Consider the following 10444-nt stretch of genomic DNA (forward strand, 5'->3'; position numbering starts at 1 on the left):
TCCTTTATGACCCCTCTCCCCTTGCCTCTGCCAGTTTGTCTCCACAGGGAGCTGCTGAGAGGTGATCTCCCCCTCCTGTGTCTTCTCAAAGGGTTTACGAGTGTTTCAGCTCCGTTTCATATTCAAGGTCTCAGACTGAAGTTTGTTTCTACTTGGAGATTGTGTGTCGTGTCCCTGAGTCTGCTGGCTTCACCTGTTATCTTTTTGCTGTGAGCCTGGCTGGTCTTGTGCGGGCACCAACTGCACAGCCTGCGCCTTGTCTGCTCTTCCCACAGCCTCAGGCTAGGCTGGAGAAGATGGGACACCCAGAACTCAGCCTGTACAGATCCTGTTTTCTCTCCCTGGCCCAGGCACATATCCTTCATTGGCTTGTTGCATCCCAGTGCTGAGTTTTATTACTTCTCCTCATTTTTGTCATTTACCCGCTGTAAACTTCCCAAACCACCGTCATTCACACCGGTCAGATCACTGATCAGCCTGTATCTGACTGTGGCTGCACAAAGAGCACCAGAGGCACTGATTGCTCATCTTTACTATGCTCGTGTCAGCCTCAGAAGTCTGCCTTGGTAATCTGGAAATACCTCATTGTGTAACTTCAATGAAGATTAGGACTGAATATTCTTACGGTATCAGAATTTCTCATACAAATGTCAGTACAAAAATTTGTTTTGACTGAACTATAAGAAGCAATACACCTTTTTTTTTTTTTTTCCCACACACGCATACCACGAAATATCCTGTTTACTTACCTACCATTTCAGCACTGACAAAACAACCTCCTGGGGCGGACACAGCTTAAGGGAGAACTGTTGTGCAACCCCCGTGCAGCTGCCCTGAGCAGTGAATGGGACCAGGACATCCTCATCTGGGGCAGACACGGTCTATCAGAGGTAACTGCCTGCACCAAAGCTCACCCCACCTGCCCCACTGTGCTTCGGGCACAGCAGCATTGTTCTGGAGGCTGGTGCAGAAGCTGCAGGAGATAAATTTGCCTCCCCTTTCTCCATTTCCATGTTCAGTTTCCTTTCTTCTTGTGAGAACAGAAACAAAAATAAGCCTTTGCAATCATCGGTCGCTGTTTTGAGCCTGACCTTCTGCAGGGCTGGCTCTCTGCTTTGCTTAGATCTCTGTAGCTCAGGATCTATGCCAGCAGGATTAATGTTTTTAGACACTTGGCAAGACCAAGCCAGAGGGGATGCATCTTGCAAGACTAAGACTCTTTGGAGCAGCCCTTTGAACACCATAACCATGCTTCTCACTAGCCATGTAGGGCCTGCACCTCCTCAGTAGGTTTCGCAGTTCCTGCATTGCAGGACATCGTGTTTCTCGGTCCCTTGAGACACAAAGCCCTGTACAGTCTCATTTCTGTGATGGAGTTAGTGCAGCCAGCCTCTCACCTGCTGCAAGCATCACTTGCGTGGCAATGCAGTAACACTGCTGCTTGACAGGACACGCCAGGGCTGCACAGGGCAGGGAAGAACCCATCCATCTAAAGAAAGCCTCGGGAGGATTTCAGATAGGTTAAGTGAGTTGTTCCACTGACATTCATCCAGCATACCACCCCGAGCTGGACTCGTGGTTTTCCTAAGTGCTTACATCTCCGCTGACATCAGTGATCTGCAGCTGTTCACAACAGCATGAATCTGGCCTTGGAGCTGACAATCCTGTGGCTTGCAGGCAGGAGGGGGGCAGTGAGAAGCGTTGTTTATTTGGGGTAAAAGTGTGTCGGGGGCTGTGTCACAGCCCCCTCAGTGCCTGGTGGAAACTGCCCTGTTACATCCATGCAGTGGTGTGTGTGTTTTGGGGGAGACACCGATGCATTGCCACGGCCGACAGAGTGAGACACCATGGCGTAACAGGCACTGTCTGACCTTTACATATTCATAAAGGCTTTTATTAATTTGTTTGGATTCTGGATTATTTTCTAAAGCAGCAACAACACACACTGCTGAAGGCAGCAGCTCTGTTCCCAGCACCCCAGCAACAGGCACTCAGTTAACACTGCCTGGGCTGGCATCCAGACAGACCCAGTGCTTCTCCCAAGCCCTACCTCGTGCCCCTATCTCTCTCTGTCACCTCCCCTGCCACCCCGCCATGGGTTTCACTGTCTGTGTGCCAGGGATCCAAGGTCTAGCTCTGATGCAGCCCAGCTGCATAACCTTGGCTCACACTTCTGGGAGGATTGCAAGGCCACGGCCAAGTGCAGTGAGAAGGCCCAGGCAAAATAAGGAAGGTAAAATTACAGAGGTTGGTGAAAACTCAGTGAAAGAGTGGGTGAAAGACAGCAACCCCACAACTCTGATCTGCTCCAGAAAGCAGCAGAGGCCAACCCACCCCATCCTGACTGGTGCTGCAAGGACTCTTTGCTGCAAGGACCCCCTTTTGAGGGGACATGAGCATGTGAGCTCTGGTAGCTTGTTAAATCTCAGCTATCTTGCATGTGTGTGAGCCAATAAATTGTTGCTTTATACTTTTAAGCTGTGTTTGTCCTGACTGCAGAGACTCTTTACATATGGCTAACTGTGCTGGAACCTAAGAGGATCAGTTACAGTCAACTGCAGAGCAGCTTCCCTTAATCATCATTAATCATTGTTTCTTTCAAAACCAGCTTCTTCCTACCCACAGAACAAATATTTAGTCAAATGAACATGACAAATACATCAGCATCATTCCAAGATGGTTCCTCAAAGCTCATTACTGCAAACAGCCTCATTAGCACCGAGTCTTGCTGCTCCTTCAGCAGTCATTCGGAGTCCAGGCTGCTCCCAGGCCCTACAGATCTCCCTCCTCTGTGCCATAAAACACGTCCAAAGCATCAGCCCAGTGTGTGACCGGGGAGAGAGGAGCTAGAGGGGCAAAGTATTTTATTTTATTTTCTTCAGCTCGATGCTGGAATGACTCATTTTTTTGTACAGTCTCTTCACTTGCCAACTAACCAGATTTCCTGAGCCTTTATTACTCACCAGAGCTCATGTGAATTCTCTTGGGAGTGGGTGAAGTTGGGCTTAGTGTTTATGCATGGCACATGCTATCCCAGTGACAAAGAGAGCAATAGGACCAATTCTCCTAGGTAGGGTGGAACAGCAGCAACAGGAGAGCATTGCAGCCACACCACGGGCCTGCTGGCTGGGCGTATAGGTTCCATACTCCCTGAATTTCATGCATCAGGCCATGCAAAATGATGTTGCTCCTCCCAAAATAAACCATACCACTCATTTATAATTTGTGAGGACTTCCATCACACCTGCAACAAGCAAGCTCCGACATATATTTAGCCCTTCTCAAAGCTTTCTCTCCTTGCATTACCTCTCGGAGTGGGAAAACTAGAAACCAGTGCCAAGGGGTTGAGAACCACAGCCAGCACAAAGTCCATGTATGAATGGAAATTTGTGAAAATTTATTCTATACTAATATTTTCCTAATACAGAAATGGACACAGAAAAAAAAAAAAAAAAATCACAGAAGTCTGTGCGTGCTACTATCTTGCTCACCAAAATCCCTAGTGAGCTCTCCATCCACCTTGAAGTTCCACTAGAATCAACCCTCAGAAAGTATCTTTTACATCCAGGCATTCAAACAAGAAGTGTTTAACAAGGAATAAAAGTTTTACGAGTTTTAAATGATCACTGGCTCATGCTTCTTTTCTTAACATAACCCAGAACAAGCTATAACTGAGCTGGCATTTTAATCTTCGTGTGCTGTTATTCTAACTTTTAACATCAACAAGCCAACAGTAATGCTTACTGTCATAAAAAATCAAACAACAACAACAACAATAAAAAACAGATTGCTTCTAAGGCCATCGTGCAATTATGTAAGTATCACCATCATGTTTATAACTGGGTATTTCAGATGAATGTACATGACTTTGTTCCAAAGGAGGTGCCTCCACCGCACGTCTCTTGAGGATGACTCATGCATTGTTTTCTTGAAGGCATCCCATTACAGGCAGCATTTGGAATGGAAAAATGTGGTTTGTTTAAAAATGTATATATAGAACTGCAATCATGTGGACCGGTGGGGTGTAGAGGCTGCGAGTTCCTCTGAATGATGAGGGAATCCAGCATGACCAGGAAGGCAGTTCTGCTATTTCCTAGTTGCTGCTACAAAAACAAAACAAAACAAAAACCATGTTAAAAGTGTGCCTCCGTAAGGGTTTTTCCCATGTGTTGGCAAGCCTGTCTTTTGTGTGTGTGTGTGTATTCAAAGAAGAAGCAATTTATTTATTGGCTTATTCAGGTAGAAGAGATTCAGGAAAATCCCTTGTTCATTGTAGGGAAATCAGTAAAAAGCTATGAATTGGAACTACTCATAGCAACTTTTTCTGTTGATGAGATCCAATATTTGGGAGCCTTCCTTGGTAGGTGTGATGGCAGCTATGCTCATCTGTTGGAGCTGTGCTCCTTTTCTGTACCTCAGTTCAGCTGAGGGCAAAGCTCACAGAGACGACAGTAATTCAGATGGAATCTCTCCCAGGCTTCATTGTCCCTGCATTGTCCTGAATGTTCCTATTTCAAAAAGAGAAATTTAAACCTTTCAAATTCATGTTGAAAATATTCACATTCAAGAAGTTTGAATACAGATTTTCACTGGAAGGGCAGATAATATTTATTATTTGGCTGAAAACACATCTCTGAGCTGCTGAAACCTTAGTTATGGAGAGACTGACACCCTCTGTAACACAAGAAGGCGGCGTTACTCATTGAGTTGGACTTTGCACAAACGGCTCCACTACTCCATGATGTTGTTTCCAGCTCTGAGGCTAATGTACTGTGAGCTTTAACAAGTTCAGCCACTGGAACACACACTGCCAACTTGTGGAGTGGATCTTCTAACACTGAGAGCCATCTCAACAGGAGATATCGAGCTGCAGCTAATCCTTTTCCTTCTGGGTTTCTCCCAGAAGAAGACTAGATCTGAGGAGGAGAAGACAGCATCTGGGGGCTCTGGTTGCTAGAACATGCTGAAAGGCAGAAGGTGCTGGAGGGAGACAGGTGCTAACTATAGCATGTTATTACTTTAAGGTTGCAGGATTTAAAACTCCCTGAACAGAATGCGGGTTTTAGTCCTCATCAGGTTCGTGCCCACTAACTTTAAGTATGGAAATCAAAAAAGCTACTTCTTTTTTCACACCTCATTCCCCTGTGAACTTCATTTTTTTTATCCTACAGTTACTATGACCTTGCTGCAAAATCTCCCTCAGCAGGGCTGCTTGCTCTTCTGACCCATGGACAAGGAAGTCCTGGGCATCTGCAGGATCCAGGAGCACAGCAGGACGTGCAGGATCCGCTGTCCCAGCCCCTGGCCAGCTCCCACGGGACAGCCTCGCAGGGCACCAGGACAGCAAAACCAACCCAAATGCTGGTGTGCTGACACACACTTGCCACGTTCTGCTGCTCTACTGACACGTTTTTACAACCCACACTAGAAAAGTTACTGATCTGGCTTGGAGACACATACAAATATTATTTTTTCCTTGAGGAAAGGGCAGAGAAGTGAATTGGGATAAAAGTATTGTAGGCAGCCTAAATATTTATCGTTCTCCAGAGTGGAAAAGCTAAACTGAAGGTCTGGAATTAGTGCCGAACATTAACAAAAAAGAAGAGATGCATTCAGAGTAGGGCAGATGTTAACGACTAAAGGGCTTTGTGCAATGCATCCTGTGGCAGAATTAACCTCATCTCACCCACCGGCTGGGGTCAGCCAGACAGGGATCTGGAGTCCTCTGCGTTCCTTCTCGTATTGCTTATTTTATCTGTTCCCAAAAGGAGATTATTTTCAGAGTATTTACAAGCCTGTGTCACAAAGGCCTCCTTTGGCTGGCCCTGGTGATAAATCATTCCCCAACGAGCCAAGATGGAAGTGCTGACAGCGAGGAAGGATTGCCGCCTGCCACAAGGCATGCACCAACCTGGGCTGCCAGGACAACACTGCCCTCGGTCATTCTCCCATCCTGTCCCAAACCTCACCACTGAGATTTGGATGTGTTGTATTACAACAACAGTGCGATTAAATTGCATGAAATTCACCCAGAGAGGGCAGGGGGCATCTGCCTGCATCGAGTTTTGGGTACCCAAACTGCTCTCTACAGTGGGGACCCTAAAATTGGAGGCACAGATGTTTGAAACGGAGCAGATCCCATCCCAGCACAATGACCAGCCACACTGGGGTCACCTCGGCTCCCCCTGTCTCCCAGGGCAGCCCCACTCTGCCTGCTCCCTGACATGGGAGTGCCACTTTCATTTCCTGCTTGGGGTAACACGCAGCAAAACTTCAGCAGGTACGTGGTCTGCAAAGAGTCACTTTGTCAGCTGAGGCTTTGCTTATGAGTTATTTTGTGGTCTGGCGTTCTCAGGATAACCAAGCAGGACCGTAATCTTTAATGCAAAAAGGCAAATAAACTAACTTTCTTACATCATGTACAAGCAAATAAAGAACAAACACCTTTTAGCCTCTCTTTCCTCTGCCTTTAAAGCTCTGATGCATCAGGCACCTACCAGAAGAGAAAATTTGCAATAGCAGGGGCTGTTGTAAGCCACAGTTCACAGAAGTGCAAGTCTGCCCTCCATTAAACTGAAGGCATGAGTCTAAACCATGACGGGGGGAGGGAAAGGAAAAATTGAAACCAGCGCTGAGAAAGCCTTAATTCAAGACCGTAAAACAACTCTCTGAGCCAAGAAAGCAGAAGGACCTCTAATAAACTGATTAGGAGGGAGTACCCTGGAAATAGTTCAGACCTGAGAAAATCCTTCAGACAGAATTCCCCCCGTGCTCTGGCACAGCTCAGAAGGACTCACAAAAGGTGGCACAAGATGTCCTTGCACAGAAGAGGCTGCTGGCAGCCAGTAAGAGCATGCTCTGAAGAAGATCAGTGAGAGTTAAAAATGTACCAGTCAAAACCAGAATGCTGATTTCAGCAGAGTAAGCCGTCCCACTGCTCTGGAGAGAGCAAGGAAGTAAATGTTATTTGATCTCCTTAATGCATGCAGTAAGGTGTCCCAGCTAATGGGGTGATAAACCCACCTCATCCTTGAAGTTTATGCTCCCTGTGAGTGTCAGTGCTGTGACTTGTCCTGGTCCACTGCCACAACACAGTTAAGGTTTTCATGTGCAGCTGTACTGCAAAAAAGAACTGGTCTGGGGTAAATGAAGAACAACCTGGCTCTTTGTTTTGTTTTGCTTTGTTTTGAAATATCTGGATGGGTTGACATAAAAAGAATCAGAAACATTACAAAATTAGAAAGCTTTTTGTCACTTTGCTAGAAAATATACCTGTGACCCACACGTGGTATGTTGCAGAGGCAAACCTGCTGATAATCCCTGGTTTAAAACCATCCCCAGTTAAGTGTCTGTTTTCATCTTTGATGTCATATTCCCATTCATCCAGTAGCATCTGATTGGAGTGCTTGTCATTTATTTTTTTGTTCTCTGATGTGATGTGTTGGCTTGTATTTCTCTAACCAACAGAATATCAATTGATCACAAACTCAAGAGAGCTGGCTTTTAAAGCAGTGTGTGTTAAATATATAATTAGAGGATCATCTGGGCGATCTTTCTCTCTTGCCATAAGTGCCAGCCCTGCTTCAGCCCACATACACTTAACAAAGCCTGTTGCCATTCCCTAGAGCCACAGCTTTCTATTTGTCTCCACTGCTTCATTAGGACTGTCGGCTCTTTGCACAGCAGCACCCCTCAGGTCCATCCGTCATTCATGTCACATAAGCAGAAGACACTTGACCTGCCACAAAAGCCAACCAAAGGCATTTGAATCTTTCACTACAGTGCTGCCAAAAATAGAACCATAATACCGCTAGGCATCACTGTAACATCAAAGCTTTGGGAGAGGATTGCCATGCTTTTGAAGGGAGGTGGCCTGGCACAGGAAGGAGGGGCTTCTCTCCCAGCATCCTGATCTCCGATGGGGGAGAGCTCCCTTGGGATCCACCATTTCATGGTGAAATCTGCACTGCAAGTTGGCATGAGACATTCTCCATATCCAGCACAACTCCCTTCTTCCCCCTCGCTTTCCTCCTAAGACCCTCAACTCTCCTAATTTTCCCCACCTTCCCCAACATACCCACTTTTCCCACAAGAGGCAGAGGCTCTGCTGGTAGAGGAAGGAGGGTGAAAGTAGCATTTCTTCATCTGAACAGAGGAGTAGCATGGGGGGAAGGGTGAGTAGGCCCAGGCTCAAGATAACAAGACATAAAGCTAGAATGACAGCTCTATCTATATCATGGCAGTAGCTGCCATCATCAGTCCAAATCACGGTGAAATAAGGTGTTATCACACACATTCAGATTCAGAACTTCTAGTCTTTTACTCCAGTCTTCTTTGCCTTCTTTACTTCTAGTCTTGCTTTGTGAATTGGAAAGAAAACAAGGCAAAAGTGAACAATCACCATTTATAAACATTATATAAGAAATTATTAATGCTAGCATGACAAAAGGGAAATTAATCTGACCCCAATGTCAAAGCAGCAGAAGAGCATCCTGCTGCAAATATCCTGAGTTTGTGTCTCAGTCTAGCAAAGAGTTGAACACAACCAGTACTCAGTGTCCTTTTGAGTCCGTACCACAGAACCAGGCCCTCCTAATCTTCTAAATTTCAGCATAGCACAGATATTACTTCAGCTTCTCAATGGAAACACTTCTCCCACGCTGTGGATTAGAAATTATTGGATTAAGCAAACAATGCTCACAAAAACATTTCAGAGTATTCAGCTGTGCCGCACTAACCCCGTTAGCAGCATTAGTTCATCCCTCAAAATACAATTTGATATACTTTCAAAACCGCAATAGACATGATACTTTGTGCCAGAACAGTTATTTTGCTGTCAAACTCATAAATAAAATGCACTTTAGAGAAGAGTATAATCCCTTTCCATTTTTAATTTTAACCTCAGTTTGTGAATCAGAAGATAAGACATCATTAAACTGTTAATGTTTGTAGAGTGCTTTGAGAATAACAATGTGTTTAGATGAGACACGACGTATTATGATGCTTTCACTTGTATTAAATTCCCAATTTGTGTTACAAACTGCCCATTTCATTTAAGTGATTTGAATTTAATTTCTCAGATTTCATGAGGAGCTGACTTCTAATTTTTCCAATTCCCATCTCAAAATTCTGAGTAAGGGATGCTGTCCCTGAGATTACAGGATTTTCTGCCATCACTCCAAGATTCTGGTGTCTTAGAAATCTGGGACATTAATATGGTTTTTTTTCTCATCTTGACATGTTCTTCGTTTGTGACTTTGCATATTTACACACAGCAGTGCGTATATAAACACAAGTATACCCACACATAAACGCTAGCTGGTTTTCATCAAAAAACAATATAGGATTTTACCTCAGCTAGGACACTTACTCAGAAGACCATTTAAATTTAAGCTAAATGTAGAATTTTCTCTCTAATACTGCATCCAGGCTGCTCGTGGTGATGCAGCTGCCTTGATGTCACGCTCTACTCCCCGCTCACCACCACTGCTGGAGCAGCCAGACCTCACCGCTCCCACACGCACCCTTCATCTGTGAATTTCCCTCATATAGTAAAATTTGTAAAGCCAAGTGTGTCAGTGCACTTATTTCAATGAAATAGAGGAGGTTTATGTTAGAAATTAGGAGACATTTCTTCTGAGAAAGAGTAGTAAGACATTGGGACGAGTTGCCCAGGGAGGTGGTGTCGTCACTGTCCCTGGGGGTGTTCAAGGAAAGGCTGGACGTGGTGCTTAGGGACATGGTTGAGTGGGTGACATTGGTGGTAGGGAGATGGTTGGACCAGATGATCTTAGAGGTCTTTTCCAGCCTTTATGAGTCTGTGATTCGATGATAAATGCATTACAACTCTCTCCTCAGCACACACAAGCCTGAGCCTTGCTGCCACCTTGCCAGAGCAAGGCTGAGCCAGAGGAACTTCAAAGCAAGAGCTGGTGTGGTCTCCATGCATGGGATGAAACCATTCACTCAACACTCACAAATGCACACAACTACCACCAGTCCCTAGAACAACACAGCTTCAAAACCCCTCAGGTGAGGAATTGAGCCTAAACCTCTAAAAACAAGCCTTGACCTGGGCTCTTGGGCGAGAGGGATTCCCTGGAGGTGTTCAAGACCAGGTTGGATGAGACCCTGGGCAACCCGATCTAGCGGGTGGCATTCCTGCCTTATGGCAGGGTGGTGGGAGAAGATCTTTAAGGTCCCCTCCAACCCGAGCTGTTCTGTGATGCTATTTCCAGTGACGGGGCACCCACAGCTCCTCTGGGCAACCCACAGCTCCTCTGGGCAACCCTCGTCCTATCCCTACACCCCGTGCCGAAGGGTCCCTCCCCAGCCTTCCCGGAGCCCCCCTCAGGTCCCGGCAGTTCCCCTTCCCCAAGCCCTCCCCAGCCCTTTGTTAACCCCAGCCGGGGGCAGCGCACCGGCAAATGGCGCCCGCGCCTGC

The sequence above is a fragment of the Aythya marila genome (genome assembly GCF_965140915.1).
Source record: "Aythya marila genome assembly, chromosome: 2".
NCBI lineage: Eukaryota > Metazoa > Chordata > Aves > Anseriformes > Anatidae > Aythya > Aythya marila.